Below are 22,568 nucleotides of genomic sequence, written 5' to 3' on the forward strand. Positions count from 1 at the left end.
AGCTGAGGCCACTTACACCAAACCAGGGCCTGTGGCTGCTTGCTGAGGCCATCTTCACCAAACCAGGCCCTGTGCTGCTTGCTGTGGCCATGTAAAACACACCAGGTCCTGTGCTGGTTCTTGAGGCCATCTTCAACAATCCAGGGCCTGTGCTGTTGGATAAATGCCAAACTGAGCCTTTTGGTTAGGGTATTATGCAAACATGCAGGTATGGTTATAGGATTGTCTTCGTAACTTCAGGTACTTGCCACCTAATCACTTGAATCCATAAATTGAGACATTGTGCTGGGGCCAGCAGCTTACACCCATACCACCCTGAGCACGCCCGACCTCGTCTGATCTCGGAAGCTAAGCAGGGCTGGGCTTGATTAGTACTTGGATGGGAGACTGCCTGGGAATACCTGGTGCTGTAAGCCTTTCATTTTCATGTCATTGAACCGCTTTTGATCCAGAGAAGGGGTGTATTAAAAGACCAGAAGCAGCTCCCAATTAATGAGGGCACATTAACGACATTGCTTTTGGCTGTTTTCCAATGTCTTGTGCTGCTAGCTGATGCCACATACACCACACCAGGGCCTGAGTGACCGGCTGGGGCCACTTACACCACATCAGGGCCTGTTGCTCTGGCTGAGGCCACTTACACCACACCAGGGCCTGTGGCTGCTGGCTGAGGCCACCTACACCACACCAGGGCCTTAGTTGCTATTGAGGCCAATTACACCACACCAGGGTATGTGGCTCTTGCTCAGGCCACTTACACCACACCAGGGCCTTAGTTGCTATTGAGGCCAATTACACCACACCAGGGCCTGTGGCTCTTGCTCAGGCCACTCACATCACACCAGGCCCTGCGCTTCTGGCCGAGGCCATCTTCACCAAACCAGGCCCTGTGCTGCTAGCTGTGGCCATGTACAACACACCAGGCCCTGTGCTGGTTCCTGAGGCCATCTTCAACAATCCAGGGCCTGTGCTGTTGGATAAATGCTAAACTGAGCCTTTGGGTTAGGGTATTATGCAAACATGAAGGTAGGGTTATAGGATTGTCTTCGTAACTTCAGGTACTTGCCACCTAATCACCTGAATCCATAAATTGAGACATTGTGCTGGGGCCAGCAGCTTACGGCCATACCACCCTGAGCACGCCCGACCTCGTCTGATCTCGGAAGCTAAGCAGGGCTGGGCTTGGTTAGTACTTGGATGGGAGACTGCCTGGGAATACCTGGTGCTGTAAGCCTTTCATTTTCATGTCATTGAACCGCTTTTGATCCAGAGAAGGGGTGTATTAAAAGACCAAAAGCAGCTCCCCATTAATGAGGGCACATTAACGACATTGCTTTTGGCTGTTTTCCAATGTCTTGTGCTGCTAGCTGATGCCACTTACACCACACCAGGGCCTGTGGCTGCTGGCTGAGGCCACTTACACCACACCAGGGCCTGTGGCTGCTGGCTGAGGCCACCTACACCACACCAGGGCCTTAGTTGCTATTGAGGCCAATTACACCACACCAGGGTCTGTGGCTCTTGCTCAGGCCACTTACACCACACCAGGGCCTGTGGCACTGGCTGAGGCCACTTACACCACACCAGGGCCTGTGGCTGCTGGCTGAGGCCACCTACACCACACCAGGGCCTTAGTTGCTATTGAGGCCAATTACACCACACAAGGGCCTGTGGCTGCTGGCTGAGGCCACCTACACCACACCAGGGCCTGTGGCTGCTGGCTGAGGCCACTTACAACACACCAGGGCCTGTGGCTCTTGCTCAGGCCACTCATATCACACCAGGCCCTGCGCTTCTGGCCGAGGCCATCTTCACCAAACCAGGCCCTGTGCTGCTTGCTGTGGCCATGTACAACACACCAGGCCCTGTGCTGGTTCCTGACGCCATCTTCAACAATCCAGGGCCTGTGCTGTTGGATAAATGCCAAACTGAGCCTTTGGGTTAGGGTATTATGCAAACATGCAGGTATGGTTATAGGATTGTCTTCGTAACTTCAGGTACTTGCCACCTAATCACTTGAATCCATAAATTGAGACATTGTGCTGGGGCCAGCAGCTTACGGCCATACCACCCTGAGCACGCCCGACCTCGTCTGATCTCGGAAGCTAAGCAGGGCTGGGCTTGGTTAGTACTTGGATGGGAGACTACCTGGGAATACCTGGTGCTGTAAGCCTTTCATTTTCATGTCATTGAACCGCTTTTGATCCAGAGAAGGGGTGTATTAAAAGACCAAAAGCAGCTGCCCATTAATGAGGGCACATTAACGACATTGCTTTTGGCTGTTTTCCAATGTCTTGTGCTGCTAGCTGATGCCACCTACACCACACCACGGCCTTATTTGCTGGCTGAGGCCACATACACCAAACCAGGGCCTTAGTTGCTATTGAGGCCAATTACACCACACCAGGGCCTGTGGCTCTTGCTCAGGCCACTTACACCACACCAGGGCCTGTGGCTCTTGCTCAGGCCACTTACACCACACCAGGGCCTGTGGCTCTTGCTCAGGCCACTTACACCACACCAGGGCCTGTGGCTCTTTCTCAGGCCACTCATATCACACCAGGCCCTGTGCTTCTGGCTGAGGCAACTTAGACCACACCAGGGCCTGTGGCTGCTGGCTGAGGCCACTTACACCACACCAGGGCCTGTGGCTGCTGGCTGAGGCGACTTACACCACACCAGGGCCCTTTTGCTGCTGGCTGAGGCCACTTACACCACACCAGTGCCTGTGGCTTCTGGCTGAGGCGACTTACACCACACCAGGGCCTGTGGCTGCTGGCTGAGGCCACTTACACCACACCAGGGCCTGTGGCTGCTGGCTTAGGCCACCTACACCACACCAGGGCCTTAGTTGCTATTGAGGCCAATTACACCACACCATGGTCTGTGGCTCTTGCTCAGGCCACTTACACCACACCAGGGCCTGTGGCACTGGCTGAGGCCACTTACACCACACCAGGGCCTGTGGCTGCTGGCTGAGGCCACTTACACCACACAAGGGCTTGTGGCTGCTGGCTGAGGCCACCTACACCACACCAGGGCCTGTGGCTCTTGCTCAGGCCACTTACACCACACCAGGGCCTGTGGCTCTTGCTCAGGCCACTTACACCACACCAGGGCCTGTGGCTCTTGCTCAGGCCACTCATATCACACCAGGCCCTGTGCTTCTGGCTGAGGCCATCTTCACCAAACCAGGCCCTGTGCTGCTTGCTGTGGCCATGTACAACACACCAGGCCCTGTGCTGGTTCGTGAGGCCATCTTCAACAATCCAGGGCCTGTGCTGTTGGATAAATGCCAAACTGAGCCTTTGGGTTAGGGTATTATGCAAACATGCAGGTATGGTTATAGGATTGTCTTCGTAACTTCAGGTACTTGCCACCTAATCACTTGAATCCATAAATTGAGACATTGTGCTGGGGCCAGCAGCTTACGGCCATACCACCCTGAGCAGGCCCGACCTCGTCTGATCTCGGAAGCTAAGCAGGGCTGGGCTTGGTTAGTACTTGGATGGGAGACTGCCTGGGAATACCTGGTGCTGTAAGCCTTTCATTTTCATGTCATTGAACCGCTTTTGATCCAGAGAAGGGGTGTATTAAAAGACCAAAAGCAGCTGCCCATTAATGAGGGCACATTAACGACACTGCTTTTGGCTGTTTTCCAATGTCTTGTGCTGCTAGCTGATGCCACCTACACCACACCAGGGCCTGAGTGACCGGCTGGGGCCACTTACACCACATCAGGGCCTGTGGCTCTGGCTGAGGCCAGTTACACCACACCAGAGCCTGTGGCTCTGGCTGAGGCCACTTACACCACACCAGGGCCTTAGTTGCTATTGAGGCCAATTACACCACACCATGGTCTGTGGCTCTTGCTCAGGCCACTTACACCACACCAGGGCCTGTGGCACTGGCCGAGGCCACTTACACCACACCAGGGCCTGTGGCTGCTGGCTGAGGCCACTTACACCACACAAGGGCTTGTGGCTGCTGGCTGAGGCCACCTACACCACACCAGGGCCTGTGGCTGCTGGCTGAGGCCACCTACACCACACCAGGGCCTGTGGCTCTTGCTCAGGCCACTTACACCACACCAGGGCCTGTGGCTCTTGCTCAGGCCACTTACACCACACCAGGGCCTGTGGCTCTTGCTGAGGCCACTCATATCACACCAGGCCCTGTGCTTCTGGCTGAGGCCACTTAGACCACACCAGGGCCTGTGGCTGCTGGCTGAGGCCACTTACACCACACCAGGGCCTGTGGCTGCTGGCTGAGGCCATCTACACCACACCAGGGCCTGTGGCTGCTGGCTGAGGCGACTTACACCACACCAGGGCCCTTTTGCTGCTGGCTGAGGCCACTTACACCACACCAGTGCCTGTGGCTTCTGGCTGAGGCGACTTACACCACACCAGGGCCTGTGGCTGCTGGCTGAGGCCACTTACACCACACCAGGGCCTGTGGCTCTTGCTCAGGCCACTCACATCACACCAGGCCCTGCGCTTCTGGCCGAGGCCATCTTCACCAAACCAGGCCCTGTGGCTCTTGCTCAGGCCACTTACACCACACCAGGGCCTGTGGCTCTGGCTTAGGCCACTTACACCACACCAGGGCCTGTGGCACTTGCTCAGGCCACTTACACCACACCAGGGCCTGTGGCTGCTGGCTGAGGCCACTTACACCACACCAGGGCCTGTGGCTCTTACTCAGGCCACTTACACCACACCAGGGCCTGTGGCACTGGCTGAGGCCACTTAGACCACACCAGGGCCTGTGGCTGCTGGCTGAGGCCACTTACACCACACCAGGGCCTGTGGCTGCTGGCTGAGGCCACTTACACCAAACCAGGGCCTGTGGCTGCTTGCTGAGGCCATCTTCACCAAACCAGGCCCTGTGCTGGTTCCTGAGGCCATCTTCAACAATCCAGGGCCTGTGCTGTTGGATAAATGCCAAACTGAGCCTTTGGGTTAGGGTATTATGCAAACATGCAGGTAGGGTTATAGGATTGTCTTCGTAACTTCAGGTACTTGCCACCTAATCACTTGAATCCATAAATTGAGACATTGTGCTGGAGCCAGCAGCTTTCGGCCATACCACCGTGAGCACGCCTGACCTCGTCTGATCTCGGAAGCTAAGCAGGGCTGGGCTTGGTTAGTACTTGGATGGGAGACTGCCTGGGAATACCTGGTGCTGTAAGCCTTTCATTTTCATGTCATTGAACCGCTTTTGATCCAGAGAAGGGGTGTATTAAAAGACCAAAAGCAGCTCCCCATTAATGAGGGCACATTAACGACATTGCTTTTGGCTGTTTTCCAATGTCTTGTGCTGCTAGCTGATGCCACTTACACCACACCAGGGCCTGTGGCTGCTGGCTGAGGCCACTTACACCACACCAGGGCCTGTGGCTGCTGGCTGAGGCCACCTACACCACACCAGGGCCTTAGTTGCTATTGAGGCCAATTACACCACACCAGGGTCTGTGGCTCTTGCTCAGGCCACTTACACCACACCAGGGCCTGTGGCACTGGCTGAGGCCACTTACACCACACCAGGGCCTGTGGCTGCTGGCTGAGGCCACCTACACCACACCAGGGCCTTAGTTGCTATTGAGGCCAATTACACCACACAAGGGCCTGTGGCTGCTGGCTGAGGCCACCTACACCACACCAGGGCCTGTGGCTGCTGGCTGAGGCCACTTACAACACACCAGGGCCTGTGGCTCTTGCTCAGGCCACTCATATCACACCAGGCCCTGCGCTTCTGGCCGAGGCCATCTTCACCAAACCAGGCCCTGTGCTGCTTGCTGTGGCCATGTACAACACACCAGGCCCTGTGCTGGTTCCTGACGCCATCTTCAACAATCCAGGGCCTGTGCTGTTGGATAAATGCCAAACTGAGCCTTTGGGTTAGGGTATTATGCAAACATGCAGGTATGGTTATAGGATTGTCTTCGTAACTTCAGGTACTTGCCACCTAATCACTTGAATCCATAAATTGAGACATTGTGCTGGGGCCAGCAGCTTACGGCCATACCACCCTGAGCACGCCCGACCTCGTCTGATCTCGGAAGCTAAGCAGGGCTGGGCTTGGTTAGTACTTGGATGGGAGACTGCCTGGGAATACCTGGTGCTGTAAGCCTTTCATTTTCATGTCATTGAACCGCTTTTGATCCAGAGAAGGGGTGTATTAAAAGACCAAAAGCAGCTGCCCATTAATGAGGGCACATTAACGACATTGCTTTTGGCTGTTTTCCAATGTCTTGTGCTGCTAGCTGATGCCACCTACACCACACCACGGCCTTATTTGCTGGCTGAGGCCACATACACCAAACCAGGGCCTTAGTTGCTATTGAGGCCAATTACACCACACCAGGGCCTGTGGCTCTTGCTCAGGCCACTTACACCACACCAGGGCCTGTGGCTCTTGCTCAGGCCACTTACACCACACCAGGGCCTGTGGCTCTTGCTCAGGCCACTTACACCACACCAGGGCCTGTGGCTCTTTCTCAGGCCACTCATATCACACCAGGCCCTGTGCTTCTGGCTGAGGCAACTTAGACCACACCAGGGCCTGTGGCTGCTGGCTGAGGCCACTTACACCACACCAGGGCCTGTGGCTGCTGGCTGAGGCGACTTACACCACACCAGGGCCTGTGGCTGCTGGCTGAGGCCACTTACACCACACCAGTGCCTGTGGCTTCTGGCTGAGGCGACTTACACCACACCAGGGCCTGTGGCTGCTGGCTGAGGCCACTTACACCACACCAGGGCCTGTGGCTGCTGGCTTAGGCCACCTACACCACACCAGGGCCTTAGTTGCTATTGAGGCCAATTACACCACACCATGGTCTGTGGCTCTTGCTCAGGCCACTTACACCACACCAGGGCCTGTGGCACTGGCTGAGGCCACTTACACCACACCAGGGCCTGTGGCTGCTGGCTGAGGCCACTTACACCACACAAGGGCTTGTGGCTGCTGGCTGAGGCCACCTACACCACACCAGGGCCTGTGGCTCTTGCTCAGGCCACTTACACCACACCAGGGCCTGTGGCTCTTGCTCAGGCCACTTACACCACACCAGGGCCTGTGGCTCTTGCTCAGGCCACTCATATCACACCAGGCCCTGTGCTTCTGGCTGAGGCCATCTTCACCAAACCAGGCCCTGTGCTGCTTGCTGTGGCCATGTACAACACACCAGGCCCTGTGCTGTTTCCTGAGGCCATCTTCAACAATCCAGGGCCTGTGCTGTTGGATAAATGCCAAACTGAGCCTTTGGGTTAGGGTATTATGCAAACATGCAGGTATGGTTATAGGATTGTCTTCGTAACTTCAGGTACTTGCCACCTAATCACTTGAATCCATAAATTGAGACATTGTGCTGGGCCCAGCAGCTTACGGCCATACCACCCTGAGCACGCCCGACCTCGTCTGATCTCGGAAGCTAAGCAGGGCTGGGCTTGGTTAGTACTTGGATGGGAGACTGCCTGGGAATACCTGGTGCTGTAAGCCTTTAATTTTCATGTCATTGAACCGCTTTTGATCCAGAGAAGGGGTGTATTAAAAGTCCAAAAGCAGCTGCCCATTAATAAGGGCACATTAATCACATTGCTTTTGGCTCTTTTCCAATGTCTTGTGCTGCTAGCTGATGCCACCTACACCACACCAGGGCCTGAGTGACCGGCTGGGGCCACTTACACCACATCAGGGGCTGTGGCTCTGGCTGAGGCCAGTTACACCACACCAGGGCCTGTGGGTTCTGGCTGTGGCGACTTACACCAAACCAGGGCCTGTGGCTGCTGGCTGAGGCCACTTACACCACACCAGGGCCTTAGTTGCTATTGAGGCCAATTACACCACACCATGGTCTGTGGCTCTTGCTCAGGCCACTTACACCACACCAGGGCCTGTGGCACTGGCTGAGGCCACTTACACCACACCAGGGCCTGTGGCTGCTGGCTGAGGCCACTTACACCACACAAGGGCTTGTGGCTGCTGGCTGAGGCCACCTACACCACACCAGGGCCTGTGGCTGCTGGCTGAGGCCACCTACACCACACCAGGGCCTGTGGCTCTTGCTCAGGCCACTTACACCACACCAGGGCCTGTGGCTCTTGCTCAGGCCACTTACACCACACCAGGGCCTGTGGCTCTTGCTCAGGCCACTCATATCACACCAGGCCCTGTGCTTCTGGCTGAGGCCACTTAGACCACACCAGGGCCTGTGGCTGCTGGCTGAGGCCACTTACACCACACCAGGGCCTGTGGCTGCTGGCTGAGGCCATCTACACCACACCAGGGCCTGTGGCTGCTGGCTGAGGCGACTTACACCACACCAGGGCCCTTTTGCTGCTGGCTGAGGCCACTTACACCACACCAGTGCCTGTGGCTTCTGGCTGAGGCGACTTACACCACACCAGGGCCTGTGGCTGCTGGCTGAGGCCACTTACACCACACCAGGGCCTGTGGCTCTTGCTCAGGCCACTCACATCACACCAGGCCCTGCGCTTCTGGCCGAGGCCATCTTCACCAAACCAGGCCCTGTGGCTCTGGCTTAGGCCACTTACACCACACCAGGGCCTGTGGCTGCTGGCTGAGGCCACCTACACCACACCAGGGCATTAGTTGCTATTGAGGCCAATTACACCACACAAGGGCCTGTGGCTGCTGGCTGAGGCCACCTACACCACACCAGGGCCTGTGGCTGCTGGCTGAGGCCACTTACACCACACCAGGGCCCTTTTGCTGCTGGCTGAGGCCACTTACACCACACCAGTGCCTGTGGCTTCTGGCTGAGGCGACTTACACCACACCAGGGCCTGTGGCTGCTGGCTGAGGCCACTTACACCACACCAGGGCCTGTGGCTGCTGGCTGAGGCCACCTACACCACACCAGGGAATTAGTTGCTATTGAGGCCAATTACACCACACCAGGGTCTGTGGCTCTTGCTCAGGCCACTTACACCACACCAGGGCCTGTGGCTCTTGCTCAGGCCACTTACACCACACCAGGGCCTGTGGCTGCTGGCTGAGGCCACTTACACCACACCAGGGCCTGTGGCTGCTGGCTGAGGCCACCTACACCACACCAGGGCCTGTGGCTGCTGGCTGAGGCCACCTACACCACACCAGGGCCTGTGGCTGCTGGCTGAGGCCACTTACACCACACCAGTGCCTGTGGCTTCTGGCTGAGGCGACTTACACCACACCAGGGCCTGTGGCTGCTGGCTGAGGCCACTTACACCACACCAAGGCCTGTGGCTCTTGCTCAGGCCACTCACATCACACCAGGCCCTGCGCTTCTGGCCGAGGCCATCTTCACCAAACCAGGCCCTGTGCTCCTTGCTGTGGCCATGTACAACACACCAGGCCCTGTGCTGGTTCCTGAGGCCATCTTCAACAATCCAGGGCCTGTGCTGTTGGATAAATGCCAAACTGAGCCTTTGGGTTAGGGTATTATGCAAACATGCAGGTATGGTTATAGCATTGTCTTCGTAACTTCAGGTACTTGCCACCTAATCACTTGAATCCATAAATTGAGACATTGTGCTGGAGCCAGCAGCTTACGGCCATATCACCCTGAGCACGCCCGACCTCGTCTGATCTCGGAAGCTAAGCAGAGCTGGGCTTGGTTAGTACTTGGATGGGAGACTGCCTGGGAATACCTGGTGCTGTAAGCCTTTGATTTTCATGTCATTGAACCGCTTTTGATCCAGAGAAGGGGTGTATTAAAAGACCAAAACCAGCTGCCCATTAATGAGGGCACATTAACGACACTGCTTTTGGCTCTTTTCCAATGTCTTGTGCTGCTAGCTGATGCAACCTACACCACACAAGGGCCTGAGTGACCGGCTGGGGCCACTTACACCACATCAGGGCCTGTGGCTCTGGCTGAGGCCACTTTCACCACACCAGGGCCTGTGGCTGCTGGCTGAGGCCACCTACACCACACCAGGGCATTAGTTGCTATTGAGGCCAATTACACCACACCAGGGTCTGTGGCTCTTGCTCAGGCCACTTACACCACACCAGGGCCTGTGGCTCTTGCTCAGGCCACTTACACCACACCAGGGCCTGTGGCTGCTGGCTGAGGCCACCTACACCACACCAGGGCATTAGTTGCTATTGAGGCCAATTACACCACACCAGGGTCTGTGGCTCTTGCTCAGGCCACTTACACCACACCAGTGCCTGTGGCTTCTGTCTGAGGCGACTTACACCACACCAGGGCCTGTGGCTGCTGGCTGAGGCCAATTACACCACACCAGGGTCTGTGGCTCTTGCTCAGGCCACTTACACCACACCAGGGCCTGTGGCACTGGCTGAGGCCACTTACACCACACCAGGGCCTGTGGCTGCTGGCTGAGGCCACTTACACCACACCAGGGCCTGTGGCTGCTGGCTGAGGCCACTTACACCACACCAGGGCCTGTGGCTGGTGGCTGAGGCCACCTACACCACACCAGGGCCTGTGGCTGCTGGCTGAGGCCACTTACACCACACCAGGGCCCTTTTGCTGCTGGCTGAGGCCACTTACACCACACCAGTGCCTGTGGCTTCTGGCTGAGGCGACTTACACCACACCAGGGCCTGTGGCTGCTGGCTGAGGCCACTTACACCACACCAGGGCCTGTGGCTGCTGGCTGAGGCCACCTACACCACACCAGGGCCTTAGTTGCTATTGAGGCCAATTACACCACACCAGGGTCTGTGGCTCTTGCTCAGGCCACTTACACCACACCAGGGCCTGTGGCTGCTGGCTGAGGCCACCTACACCACACCAGGGCCTTAGTTGCTATTGAGGCCAATTACACCACACAAGGGCCTGTGGCTGCTGGCTGAGGCCACCTACACCACACCAGGGCCTGTGGCTGCTGGCTGAGGCCACTTACACCACACCAGGGCCTGTGGCTGGTGGCTGAGGCCACCTACACCACACCAGGGCCTGTGGCTGCTGGCTGAGGCGACTTATACCACACCAGGGCCCTTTTGCTGCTGGCTGAGGCCACTTACACCACACCAGTGCCTGTGGCTTCTGTCTGAGGCGACTTACACCACACCAGGGCCTGTGGCTGCTGGCTGAGGCCAATTACACCACACCAGGGTCTGTGGCTCTTGCTCAGGCCACTTACACCACACCAGGGCCTGTGGCACTGGCTGAGGCCACTTACACCACACCAGGGCCTGTGGCTGCTGGCTGAGGCCACTTACACCACACCAGGGCCTGTGGCTGCTGGCTGAGGCCACTTACACCACACCAGGGCCTGTGGCTGGTGGCTGAGGCCACCTACACCACACCAGGGCCTGTGGCTGCTGGCTGAGGCCACTTACACCACACCAGGGCCCTTTTGCTGCTGGCTGAGGCCACTTACACCACACCAGTGCCTGTGGCTTCTGGCTGAGGCGACTTACACCACACCAGGGCCTGTGGCTGCTGGCTGAGGCCACTTACACCACACCAGGGCCTGTGGCTGCTGGCTGAGGCCACCTACACCACACCAGGGCCTTAGTTGCTATTGAGGCCAATTACACCACACCAGGGTCTGTGGCTCTTGCTCAGGCCACTTACACCACACCAGGGCCTGTGGCTGCTGGCTGAGGCCACCTACACCACACCAGGGCCTTAGTTGCTATTGAGGCCAATTACACCACACAAGGGCCTGTGGCTGCTGGCTGAGGCCACCTACACCACACCAGGGCCTGTGGCTGCTGGCTGAGGCCACTTACAACACACCAGGGCCTGTGGCTCTTGCTCAGGCCACTCATATCACACCAGGCCCTGTGCTTCTGGCCGAGGCCATCTTCACCAAACCAGGCCCTGTGCTGCTTGCTGTGGCCATGTACAACACACCAGGTCCTGTGCTGGTTCCTGACGCCATCTTCAACAATCCAGGGCCTGTGCTGTTGGATAAATGCCAAACTGAGCCTTTGGGTTAGGGTATTATGCAAACATGCAGGTATGGTTATAGGATTGTCTTCGTAACTTCAGGTACTTGCCACCTAATCACTTGAATCCATAAATTGAGACATTGTGCTGGGGCCAGCAGCTTACGGCCATACCACCCTGAGCACGCCCGACCTCGTCTGATCTCGGAAGCTAAGCAGGGCTGGGCTTGGTTAGTACTTGGATGGGAGACTGCCTGGGAATACCTGGTGCTGTAAGCCTTTCATTTTCATGTCATTGAACCGCTTTTGATCCAGAGAAGGTGTGTATTAAAAGACCAAAAGCAGCTGCCCATTAATGAGGGCACATTAACGACATTGCTTTTGGCTGTTTTCCAATGTCTTGTGCTGCTAGCTGATGCCACCTACACCACACCACGGCCTTATTTGCTGGCTGAGGCCACATACACCAAACCAGGGCCTTAGTTGCTATTGAGGCCACTTACACCACACCAGGGCCTGTGGCTGCTGGCTGAGGCCACCTACACCACACCAGGGCCTTAGTTGCTATTGAGGCCAATTACACCACACCAGGGTCTGTGGCTCTTGCTCAGGCCACTTACACCACACCAGGGCCTGTGGCACTGGCTGAGGCCACTTACACCACACCAGGGCCTGTGGCTGCTGGCTTAGGCCACCTACACCACACCAGGGCCTTAGTTGCTATTGAGGCCAATTACACCACACCAGGGCCTGTGGCTGCTGGCTGAGGCCACCTACACCACACCAGGGCCTGTGGCTGCTGGCTGAGGCCACTTACACCACACCAGTGCCTGTGGCTTCTGGCTGAGGCGACTTACACCACACCAGGGCCTGTGGCTGCTGGCTGAGGCCACTTACACCACACCAAGGCCTGTGGCTCTTGCTCAGGCCACTCACATCACACCAGGCCCTGCGCTTCTGGCCGAGGCCATCTTCACCAAACCAGGCCCTGTGCTCCTTGCTGTGGCCATGTACAACACACCAGGCCCTGTGCTGGTTCCTGAGGCCATCTTCAACAATCCAGGGCCTGTGCTGTTGGATAAATGCCAAACTGAGCCTTTGGGTTAGGGTATTATGCAAACATGCAGGTATGGTTATAGCATTGTCTTCGTAACTTCAGGTACTTGCCACCTAATCACTTGAATCCATAAATTGAGACATTGTGCTGGAGCCAACAGCTTACGGCCATACCACCCTGAGCACGCCCGACCTCGTCTGATCTCGGAAGCTAAGCAGGGCTGGGCTTGGTTAGTACTTGGATGGGAGACTGCCTGGGAATACCTGGTGCTGTAAGCCTTTGATTTTCATGTCATTGAACCGCTTTTCATCCAGAGAAGGGGTGTATTAAAAGACCAAAAGCAGCTGCCCATTAATGAGGGCACATTAACGACACTGCTTTTGGCTCTTTTCCAATGTCTTGTGCTGCTAGCTGATGCAACCTACACCACACAAGGGCCTGAGTGACCGGCTGGGGCCACTTACACCACATCAGGGCCTGTGGCTCTGGCTGAGGCCACTTTCACCACACCAGGGCCTGTGGCTCTGGCTGAGGCCACTTTCACCACACCAGGGCCTGTGGCTGCTGGCTGAGGCCACCTACACCACACCAGGGCATTAGTTGCTATTGAGGCCAATTACACCACACCAGGGTCTGTGGCTCTTGCTCAGGCCACTTACACCACACCAGGGCCTGTGGCTCTTGCTCAGGCCACTTACACCACACCAGGGCCTGTGGCTGCTGGCTGAGGCCACCTACACCACACCAGGGCATTAGTTGCTATTGAGGCCAATTACACCACACCAGGGTCTGTGGCTCTTGCTCAGGCCACTTACACCACACCAGGGCCTGTGGCTCTTGCTCAGGCCACTTACACCACACCAGGGCCTGTGGCACTGGCTGAGGCCACTTACACCACACCAGGGCCTGTGGCTGCTGGCTGAGGCCAATTATACCACACCAGGGTCTGTGGCTCTTGCTCAGGCCACTTACACCACACCAGGGCCTGTGGCACTGGCTGTGGCCACTTACACCACACCAGGGCCTGTGGCTGCTGGCTGAGGCCACTTACACCACACCAGGGCCTGTGGCTGCTGGCTGAGGCCACTTACACCACACCAGGGCCTGTGGCTGCTGGCTGAGGCCACCTACACCACACCAGGGCCTGTGGCTGCTGGCTGAGGCGACTTACACCACACCAGGGCCCTTTTGCTGCTGGCTGAGGCCACTTACACCACACCAGTGCCTGTGGCTTCTGGCTGAGGCGACTTACACCACACCAGGGCCTGTGGCTGCTGGCTGATGCCACCTACACCACACCAGGGCCTGAGTGACCGGCTGGGGCCACTTACACCACATCAGGGCCTGTGGCTGCTGGCTGAGGCCAGTTACACCACACCAGAGCCTGTGGCTGCTGGCTGAAGCCACTTACACCACACCAGGGCCTTAGTTGCTATTGAGGCCACTTACACCACACCAGGGCCTGTGGCTGCTGGCTGAGGCCACCTACACCACACCAGGGCCTGTGGCTGCTGGCTGAGGCCACTTACACCACACCAGGGCCTGTGGCTGCTGGCTGAAGCCACTTACACCACACCAGGGCCTTAGTTGCTATTGAGGCCACTTACACCACACCAGGGCCTGTGGCTGCTGGCTGAGGCCACCTACACCACACCAGGGCCCTTTTGCTGCTGGCTGAGGCCACTTACACCACACCAGTGCCTGTGGCTTCTGGCTGAGGCCACTTACACCACACCAGGGCCTGTGGCTGCTGGCTGAGGCCACTTACAAAACACCAGGGCCTGTGGCTCTTGCTCAGGCCACTCACATCACACCAGGCCCTGCGCTTCTGGCCGAGGCCATCTTCACCAAACCAGGCCCTGTGGTTCTTGCTCAGGCCACTTACACCACACCAGGGCCTTATTTGCTATTGAGGCCACTTACACCACACCAGGGCCTGTGGCACTTGCTCAGGCCACTTACACCACACCAGGGCCTGTGGCACTTGCTCAGGCCACTTACACCACACCAGTGCCTGTGGCTGCTGGCTGAGGCCACTTACACCACACCAGGGCCTGTGGCTCTTGCTCAGGCCACTTACACCACACCAGGGCCTGTGGCTGCTGGCTGAGGCCACTTACACCACACCAGGGCCTGTGGCTGCTGGCTGAGGCCACCTACACCACACCAGGGCCTGTGGCTGCTGGCTGAGGCCACCTACACCACACCAGGGCCTGTGGCTGCTGGCTGAGGCCACTTAGACCACACCAGTGCCTGTGGCTTCTGGCTGAGGCGACTTACACCACACCAGGGCCTGTGGCTGCTGGCTGAGGCCACTTACACCACACCAGGGCCTGTGGCTGCTGGCTGAGGCCACTTACACCACACCAGGGCCTGTGGCTGCTGGCTGAGGCTACTTACACCACACCAGGGCCTGTGGCTAGTGGCTGAGGCCACCTACACCACACCAGGGCCTGTGGCTGCTGGCTGAGGCGACTTATACCACACCAGGGCCCTTTTGCTGCTGGCTGAGGCCACTTACACCACACCAGTGCCTGTGGCTTCTGTCTGAGGCGACTTACACCACACCAGGGCCTGTGGCTGCTGGCTGAGGCCAATTATACCACACCAGGGTCTGTGGCTCTTGCTCAGGCCACTTACACCACACCAGGGCCTGTGGCACTGGCTGAGGCCACTTACACCACACCAGGGCCTGTGGCTGCTGGCTGAGGCCACTTACACCACACCAGGGCCTGTGGCTGCTGGCTGAGGCCACTTACACCACACCAGGGCCTGTGGCTGCTGGCTGAGGCCACCTACACCACACCAGGGCCTGTGGCTGCTGGCTGAGGCGACTTACACCACACCAGGGCCCTTTTGCTGCTGGCTGAGGCCACTTACACCACACCAGTGCCTGTGGCTTCTGGCTGAGGCGACTTACACCACACCAGGGCCTGTGGCTGCTGGCTGATGCCACCTACACCACACCAGGGCCTGAGTGACCGGCTGGGGCCACTTACACCACATCAGGGCCTGTGGCTGCTGGCTAAGGCCAGTTACACCACACCAGAGCCTGTGGCTGCTGGCTGAAGCCACTTACGCCACACCAGGGCCTTAGTTGCTATTGAGGCCACTTACACCACACCAGGGCCTGTGGCTGCTGGCTGAGGCCACCTACACCACACCAGGGCCTGTGGCTGCTGGCTGAGGCCACTTACACCACACCAGGGCCTGTGGCTGCTGGCTGAAGCCACTTACACCACACCAGGGCCTTAGTTGCTATTGAGGCCACTTACACCACACCAGGGCCTGTGGCTGCTGGCTGAGGCCACCTACACCACACCAGGGCCCTTTTGCTGCTGGCTGAGGCCACTTACACCACACCAGTGCCTGTGGCTTCTGGCTGAGGCCACTTACACCACACCAGGGCCTGTGGCTGCTGGCTGAGGCCACTTACAAAACACCAGGGCCTGTGGCTCTTGCTCAGGCCACTCACATCACACCAGGCCCTGCGCTTCTGGCCGAGGCCATCTTCACCAAACCAGGCCCTGTGGTTCTTGCTCAGGCCACTTACACCACACCAGGGCCTTATTTGCTATTGAGGCCACTTACACCACACCAGGGCCTGTGGCACTTGCTCAGGCCACTTACACCACACCAGGGCCTGTGGCACTTGCTCAGGCCACTTACACCACACCAGGGCCTGTGGCTGCTGGCTGAGGCCACTTACACCACACCAGGGCCTGTGGCTCTTGCTCAGGCCACTTACACCACACCAGGGCCTGTGGCTGCTGGCTGAGGCCACTTACACCACACCAGGGCCTGTGGCTGCTGGCTGAGGCCACCTACACCACACCAGGGCCTGTGGCTGCTGGCTGAGGCCACCTACACCACACCAGGGCCTGTGGCTGCTGGCTGAGGCCACCTACACCACACCAGGGCCTGTGGCTGCTGGCTGAGGCCACTTAGACCACACCAGTGCCTGTGGCTTCTGGCTGAGGCGACTTACACCACACCAGGGCCTGTGGCTGCTGGCTGAGGCCACTTACACCACACCAAGGCCTGTGGCTCTTGCTCAGGCCACTCACATCACACCAGGCCCTGCGCTTCTGGCCGAGGCCATCTTCACCAAACCAGGCCCTGTGCTCCTTGCTGTGGCCATGTACAACACACCAGGCCCTGTGCTGGTTCCTGAGGCCATCTTCAACAATCCAGGGCCTGTGCTGTTGGATAAATGCCAAACTGAGCCTTTGGGTTAGGGTATTATGCAAACATGCAGGTATGGTTATAGCATTGTCTTCGTAACTTCAGGTACTTGCCACCTAATCACTTGAATCCATAAATTGAGACATTGTGCTGGAGCCAGCAGCTTACGGCCATACCACCGTGAGCACGCCCGACCTCGTCTGATCTCGGAAGCTAAGCAGGGCTGGGCTTGCTTAGTACTTGGATGGGAGACTGCCTGGGAATACCTGGTGCTGTAAGCCTTTCTTTTTCATATCATTGAACCGCTTTTGATCCAGAGAAGGGGTGTATTAAAAGACCAAAAGCAGCTGCCCATTAATGAGGGCACATTAACGACACTGCTTTTGGCTGTTTTCCAATGTCTTGTGCTGCTAGCTGATGCCACCTACACCACACCAGGGCCTGAGTGACCGGCTGGGGCCACTTACACCACATCAGGGCCTGTGGCTCTGGCTGAGGCCACTTACACCACACCAGGGCCTGTGGCTGCTGGCTGAGGCCAGTTACACCACACCAGAGCCTGTGGCTGCTGGCTGAAGCCACTTACACCACACCAGGGCCTTAGTTGCTATTGAGGCCACTTACACCACACCAGGGCCTGTGGCTGCTGGCTGAGGCCACCTACACCACACCAGGGCCTGTGGCTGCTGGCTGAGGCCACTTACACCACACCAGGGCCTGTGGCTGCTGGCTGAAGCCACTTACACCACACCAGGGCCTTAGTTGCTATTGATGCCACTTACACCACACCAGGGCCTGTGGCTGCTGGCTGAGGCCACCTACACCACACCAGGGCCCTTTTGCTGCTGGCTGAGGCCACTTACACCACACCAGTGCATGTGGCTCCTGGCTGAGGCCACTTACACCACACCAGGGCCTGTGGCTGCTGAATGAGGCCAGTTACACCACACCAGGGCCTGTGGCTCTTGCTCAGGCCACTCACATCACACCAGGCCCTGCGCTTCTGGCCGAGGCCATCTTCACCAAACCAGGCCCTGTGGTTCTTGCTCAGGCCACTTACACCACACCAGGGCCTTATTTGCTATTGAGGCCACTTACACCACACCAGGGCCTGTGGCTCTGGCTTAGGCCACTTACACCACACCAGGGCCTGTGGCACTGGCTGAGGCCACTTAGACCACACCAGGGCCTGTGGCTGCTGGCTGAGGCCACTCACACCACACCAGGGCCTGTGGCTGCTAGCTGAGGCCACTTACACCAAACCAGGGCCTGTGGCTGCTTGCTGAGGCCATCTTCACCAAACCAGGCCCTGTGCTGCTTGCTGTGGCCATGTAAAACACACCAGGTCCTGTGCTGGTTCTTGAGGCCATCTTCAACAATCCAGGGCCTGTGCTGTTGGATAAATGCCAAACTGAGCCTTTTGGTTAGGGTATTATGCAAACATGCAGGTATGGTTATAGGATTGTCTTCGTAACTTCAGGTACTTGCCACCTAATCACTTGAATCCATAAATTGAGACATTGTGCTGGGGCCAGCAGCTTACGGCCATACCACCCTGAGCACGCTCGACCTCGTCTGATCTCGGAAGCTAAGCAGGGCTGGGCTTGGTTAGTACTTGGATGGGAGACTGCCTGGGAATACCTGGTGCTGTAAGCCTTTCATTTTCATGTCATTGAACCGCTTTTGATCCAGAGAAGGGGTGTATTAAAAGACCAGAAGCAGCTCCCCATTAATGAGGGCACATTAACGACATTGCTTTTGGCTGTTTTCCAATGTCTTGTGCTGCTAGCTGATGCCACCTACACCACACCAGGGCCTGAGTGACCGGCTGGGGCCACTTACACCACATCAGGGCCTGTTGCTCTGGCTGAGGCCACTTACACCACACCAGGGCCTGTGGCTGCTGGCTGAGGCCACCTACACCACACCAGGGCCTTAGTTGCTATTGAGGCCAATTACACCACACCAGGGTATGTGGCTCTTGCTCAGGCCACTTACACCACACCAGGGCCTTAGTTGCTATTGAGGCCAATTACACCACACCATGGTCTGTGGCTCTTGCTCAGGCCACTTACACCACACCAGGGCCTGTGGCACTGGCTGAGGCCACTTACACCACACCAGGGCCTGTGGCTGCTGGCTGAGGCCACTTACACCACATCAGGGCCTGTGGCTCTGGCTGAGGCCACTTTCACCACACCAGGGCCTGTGGCTCTGGCTGAGGCCACTTTCACCACACCAGGGCCTGTGGCTGCTGGCTGAGGCCACCTACACCACACCAGGGCATTAGTTGCTATTGAGGCCAATTACACCACACCAGGGTCTGTGGCTCTTGCTCAGGCCACTTACACCACACCAGGGCCTGTGGCTCTTGCTCAGGCCACTTACACCACACCAGGGCCTGTGGCTGCTGGCTGAGGCCACCTACACCACACCAGGGCATTAGTTGCTATTGAGGCCAATTACACCACACCAGGGTCTGTGGCTCTTGCTCAGGCCACTTACACCACACCAGGGCCTGTGGCTCTTGCTCAGGCCACTTACACCACACCAGGGCCTGTGGCACTGGCTGAGGCCACTTACACCACACCAGGGCCTGTGGCTGCTGGCTGAGGCCAATTATACCACACCAGGGTCTGTGGCTCTTGCTCAGGCCACTTACACCACACCAGGGCCTGTGGCACTGGCTGAGGCCACTTACATCACACCAGGGCCTGTGGCTGCTGGCTGAGGCCACTTACACCACACCAGGGCCTGTGGCTGCTGGCTGAGGCCACTTACACCACACCAGGGCCTGTGGCTGCTGGCTGAGGCCACCTACACCACACCAGGGCCTGTGGCTGCTGGCTGAGGCGACTTACACCACACCAGGGCCCTTTTGCTGCTGGCTGAGGCCACTTACACCACACCAGTGCCTGTGGCTTCTGGCTGAGGCGACTTACACCACACCAGGGCCTGTGGCTGCTGGCTGATGCCACCTACACCACACCAGGGCCTGAGTGACCGGCGGGGGCCACTTACACCACATCAGGGCCTGTGGCTGCTGGCTGAGGCCAGTTACACCACACCAGAGCCTGTGGCTGCTGGCTGAAGCCACTTACACCACACCAGGGCCTTAGTTGCTATTGAGGCCACTTACACCACACCAGGGCCTGTGGCTGCTGGCTGAGGCCACCTACACCACACCAGGGCCTGTGGCTGCTGGCTGAGGCCACTTACACCACACCAGGGCCTGTGGCTGCTGGCTGAAGCCACTTACACCACACCAGGGCCTTAGTTGCTATTGAGGCCACTTACACCACACCAGGGCCTGTGGCTGCTGGCTGAGGCCACCTACACCACACCAGGGCCCTTTTGCTGCTGGCTGAGGCCACTTACACCACACCAGTGCCTGTGGCTTCTGGCTGAGGCCACTTACACCACACCAGGGCCTGTGGCTGCTGGCTGAGGCCACTTACAAAACACCAGGGCCTGTGGCTCTTGCTCAGGCCACTCACATCACACCAGGCCCTGCGCTTCTGGCCGAGGCCATCTTCACCAAACCAGGCCCTGTGGTTCTTGCTCAGGCCACTTACACCACACCAGGGCCTTATTTGCTATTGAGGCCACTTACACCACACCAGGGCCTGTGGCACTTGCTCAGGCCACTTACACCACACCAGGGCCTGTGGCACTTGCTCAGGCCACTTACACCACACCAGGGCCTGTGGCTGCTGGCTGAGGCCACTTACACCACACCAGGGCCTGTGGCTCTTGCTCAGGCCACTTACACCACACCAGGGCCTGTGGCTGCTGGCTGAGGCCACTTACACCACACCAGGGCCTGTGGCTGCTGGCTGAGGCCACCTACACCACACCAGGGCCTGTGGCTGCTGGCTGAGGCCACCTACACCACACCAGGGCCTGTGGCTGCTGGCTGAGGCCACTTAGACCACACCAGTGCCTGTGGCTTCTGGCTGAGGCGACTTACACCACACCAGGGCCTGTGGCTGCTGGCTGAGGCCACTTACACCACACCAGGGCCTGTGGCTGCTGGCTGAGGCCACTTACACCACACCAGGGCCTGTGGCTGCTGGCTGAGGCTACTTACACCACACCAGGGCCTGTGGCTGCTGGCTGAGGCCACCTACACCACACCAGGGCCTGTGGCTGCTGGCTGAGGCGACTTATACCACACCAGGGCCCTTTTGCTGCTGGCTGAGGCCACTTACACCACACCAGTGCCTGTGGCTTCTGTCTGAGGCGACTTACACCACACCAGGGCCTGTGGCTGCTGGCTGAGGCCAATTATACCACACCAGGGTCTGTGGCTCTTGCTCAGGCCACTTACACCACACCAGGGCCTGTGGCACTGGCTGAGGCCACTTACACCACACCAGGGCCTGTGGCTGCTGGCTGAGGCCACTTACACCACACCAGGGCCTGTGGCTGCTGGCTGAGGCCACTTACACCACACCAGGGCCTGTGGCTGCTGGCTGAGGCCACCTACACCACACCAGGGCCTGTGGCTGCTGGCTGAGGCGACTTACACCACACCAGGGCCCTTTTGCTGCTGGCTGAGGCCACTTACACCACACCAGTGCCTGTGGCTTCTGGCTGAGGCGACTTACACCACACCAGGGCCTGTGGCTGCTGGCTGATGCCACCTACACCACACCAGGGCCTGAGTGACCGGCTGGGGCCACTTACACCACATCAGGGCCTGTGGCTGCTGGCTAAGGCCAGTTACACCACACCAGAGCCTGTGGCTGCTGGCTGAAGCCACTTACGCCACACCAGGGCCTTAGTTGCTATTGAGGCCACTTACACCACACCAGGGCCTGTGGCTGCTGGCTGAGGCCACCTACACCACACCAGGGCCTGTGGCTGCTGGCTGAGGCCACTTACACCACACCAGGGCCTGTGGCTGCTGGCTGAAGCCACTTACACCACACCAGGGCCTTAGTTGCTATTGAGGCCACTTACACCACACCAGGGCCTGTGGCTGCTGGCTGAGGCCACCTACACCACACCAGGGCCCTTTTGCTGCTGGCTGAGGCCACTTACACCACACCAGTGCCTGTGGCTTCTGGCTGAGGCCACTTACACCACACCAGGGCCTGTGGCTGCTGGCTGAGGCCACTTACAAAACACCAGGGCCTGTGGCTCTTGCTCAGGCCACTCACATCACACCAGGCCCTGCGCTTCTGGCCGAGGCCATCTTCACCAAACCAGGCCCTGTGGTTCTTGCTCAGGCCACTTACACCACACCAGGGCCTTATTTGCTATTGAGGCCACTTACACCACACCAGGGCCTGTGGCACTTGCTCAGGCCACTTACACCACACCAGGGCCTGTGGCACTTGCTCAGGCCACTTACACCACACCAGGGCCTGTGGCTGCTGGCTGAGGCCACTTACACCACACCAGGGCCTGTGGCTCTTGCTCAGGCCACTTACACCACACC

General features: G+C 58.3%; 7 non-coding genes and 5 pseudogenes across 7 annotated transcripts; all 12 read left to right on the forward strand.

Moving 5' to 3' along the window:
• Positions 1 to 297: 297 nt before the first annotated feature.
• LOC146716276 (5S ribosomal RNA) lies at positions 298 to 416 on the forward strand (annotated as a pseudogene).
• Positions 417 to 1,115: 699 nt separating this feature from the next.
• On the forward strand, positions 1,116 to 1,234 carry LOC146716277 (5S ribosomal RNA). Its single transcript, XR_014919752.1, has one exon. It is a non-coding gene; the product is annotated as a 5S ribosomal RNA (ribosomal RNA).
• Positions 1,235 to 2,054: 820 nt separating this feature from the next.
• LOC146716278 (5S ribosomal RNA) lies at positions 2,055 to 2,173 on the forward strand. Its single transcript, XR_014919757.1, has one exon. It is a non-coding gene; the product is annotated as a 5S ribosomal RNA (ribosomal RNA).
• A 1,253-nt stretch (positions 2,174 to 3,426) lies between these two features.
• On the forward strand, positions 3,427 to 3,545 carry LOC146716279 (5S ribosomal RNA; annotated as a pseudogene).
• Positions 3,546 to 5,077: 1,532 nt separating this feature from the next.
• Positions 5,078 to 5,196, forward strand: LOC146716280 (5S ribosomal RNA; annotated as a pseudogene).
• An 820-nt stretch (positions 5,197 to 6,016) lies between these two features.
• Positions 6,017 to 6,135, forward strand: LOC146716281 (5S ribosomal RNA). Its single transcript, XR_014919753.1, has one exon. It is a non-coding gene; the product is annotated as a 5S ribosomal RNA (ribosomal RNA).
• Positions 6,136 to 7,387: 1,252 nt separating this feature from the next.
• On the forward strand, positions 7,388 to 7,506 carry LOC146716282 (5S ribosomal RNA). The gene has a single exon (XR_014919754.1). It is a non-coding gene; the product is annotated as a 5S ribosomal RNA (ribosomal RNA).
• A 2,049-nt stretch (positions 7,507 to 9,555) lies between these two features.
• Positions 9,556 to 9,674, forward strand: LOC146716283 (5S ribosomal RNA; annotated as a pseudogene).
• Positions 9,675 to 12,040: 2,366 nt separating this feature from the next.
• Positions 12,041 to 12,159, forward strand: LOC146716284 (5S ribosomal RNA). Its single transcript, XR_014919755.1, has one exon. It is a non-coding gene; the product is annotated as a 5S ribosomal RNA (ribosomal RNA).
• Positions 12,160 to 13,096: 937 nt separating this feature from the next.
• Positions 13,097 to 13,215, forward strand: LOC146716285 (5S ribosomal RNA). The gene has a single exon (XR_014919756.1). It is a non-coding gene; the product is annotated as a 5S ribosomal RNA (ribosomal RNA).
• A 4,069-nt stretch (positions 13,216 to 17,284) lies between these two features.
• LOC146716286 (5S ribosomal RNA) lies at positions 17,285 to 17,403 on the forward strand (annotated as a pseudogene).
• Positions 17,404 to 18,659: 1,256 nt separating this feature from the next.
• On the forward strand, positions 18,660 to 18,778 carry LOC146716287 (5S ribosomal RNA). Its single transcript, XR_014919373.1, has one exon. It is a non-coding gene; the product is annotated as a 5S ribosomal RNA (ribosomal RNA).
• The last annotated feature ends 3,790 nt before the right edge of the window (positions 18,779 to 22,568 follow it).

Source organism: Copadichromis virginalis, linkage group LG3 (assembly GCF_057382275.1).
Source record: "Copadichromis virginalis isolate Kocher_CV1m ecotype Utaka linkage group LG3, C_Virginalis_male_GT1.1, whole genome shotgun sequence".
Lineage (NCBI taxonomy): Eukaryota > Metazoa > Chordata > Actinopteri > Cichliformes > Cichlidae > Copadichromis > Copadichromis virginalis.